We start from the raw sequence: 1,767 nt of genomic DNA, 5'->3' as shown, positions 1-1,767 counted from the left end.
TATGGAAATTTTATATATTAAATAATGATTTTTAAAACGAAGAGGTGTCAAAATGTCCATGAAACTCTAGAATTAATGATTATATCATTTATTCGACCTTTATTGGATACGATATGTATATTTTAATAAATATATGTATCTGATACTGTTATATATTTATTGCAAATATATAACATTAATAGTATCAAAATGTATCCCCCCTGGGGCGGTAAATCGCAAAGTAAAACCAAAACAAGGCACCAAAATATATAAAAAGGCCACATATAAAAAAAATAAAAATCATTATATTAATTATATAATATGGAAGTATTTTAAATAAAACAATATACGATCATTTATAATAAAAGTAACCATCTGAGTATCGAGTGTGATATGGTAAGGTAAGGAATGATTAGTAAATATTAATGTAGCAAATAACACTAAAACTACTATATTTGTATAACCATTATTTATAATGCGATTATAATCTAATATAGTAGTAATGATATTATATTTGTATAACCATTATTAGAAATAATAATGAGATTATATTCTAATATAATAAAATATTATAAATATCTATATTATATTTATAAATATGGAAATTTTATATATTAAATAATGATTTTTAAAACGAAGAGGTGTCAAAATGTCCATGAAACTCTAGAATTAATGATTATATCATTTATTCGACCTTTATTGGATACGATATGTATATTTTAATAAATATATGTATCTGATACTGTTATATATTTATTGCAAATATATAACATTAATAGTATCAAAGTGTATCCCCCCTGAAATAATATAATATAAAAAAAATAAAAATCATTATATTAATTATATAATATGGAAGTATTTTAAATAAAACAATATACGATCATTTATAATATAGAAAATATATAAAAATATATTCTTACGTTGTTGTCCATATATTATGGTAATAACTTTTCTTGTATAAAACAGTTGGGATACGGATAAAAGGAAAGTTAGAGACATTCGCAGCACATAGATTATATTATTTATATATTTTAATATGTTTTAGAATGTATATATATTATCGATATATATCTGACGAAAATAAAAAAAAAATTTTATAAAACTCTAAACGGTGGATCACTTGGCTCATGGGTCGATGAAGAACGCAGCTAACTGTGCGTCATCGTGTGAACTGCAGGACACATGAACATCGACATTTTGAACGCATATTGCAGTCCATGCTACAGAGTATATAAATTTATTAAAAAATTTAATACTGCATGGACTACATATGGTTGAGGGTTGTAAGAATAATTTAATAAAGTTGCTTATAATATAATTTTAAATTATATTATTTATAGCACATGATATATTACTGGTAGGAATACCATAATATTAAAATTCAATTATATATATTTTACTTATATTATAAAATATAATAAAAAAATAAGTATATCCTAGTATTAATAAATTAGTATTAATACATTAAAGAGGAAAACTTATATAAAATTATATTATTTATAATATAAACAATACAGTAACTTATATATATTTAGTTTTCAACTAAAAAGAAAAATTAAAAATATTCTTAAAAACAACCTCAACTCATATGAGACTACCCCCTGAATTTAAGCATATTAGTTAGGGGAGGAAAAGAAACTAACTAGGATTTTCTTAGTAGCGGCGAGCGAAAAGAAACTAGTTCAGCACTAAAGGATTTTGTTTATACAAATATCCGATGTAGTGTATGGAATATCTATATTCTAATATGAGAAATTAACAGTCTAAGTCCTTCTTAAACGAGGCCAT

At 23.0% G+C, this 1,767-nt stretch overlaps 2 pseudogenes; both read left to right on the top strand.

Moving 5' to 3' along the window:
- Nucleotides 1–1,079: 1,079 nt before the first annotated feature.
- On the top strand, nt 1,080–1,263 carry LOC129616992 (5.8S ribosomal RNA; annotated as a pseudogene).
- A 290-nt stretch (nt 1,264–1,553) lies between these two features.
- The window catches only part of LOC129616987 (large subunit ribosomal RNA), a 4,018-nt pseudogene continuing 3,804 nt past the window's right edge, over nt 1,554–1,767 (top strand).

The sequence above is a fragment of the Condylostylus longicornis genome, unplaced genomic scaffold, assembly GCF_029603195.1.
Source record: "Condylostylus longicornis isolate FDR11 unplaced genomic scaffold, ASM2960319v2 ptg000358l, whole genome shotgun sequence".
NCBI classification, from domain to species: Eukaryota; Metazoa; Arthropoda; class Insecta; order Diptera; family Dolichopodidae; genus Condylostylus; species Condylostylus longicornis.
The sequence above is the reverse complement of the archived record's forward strand: the minus strand, read 5'-3'. Positions and strand labels throughout refer to the sequence as shown.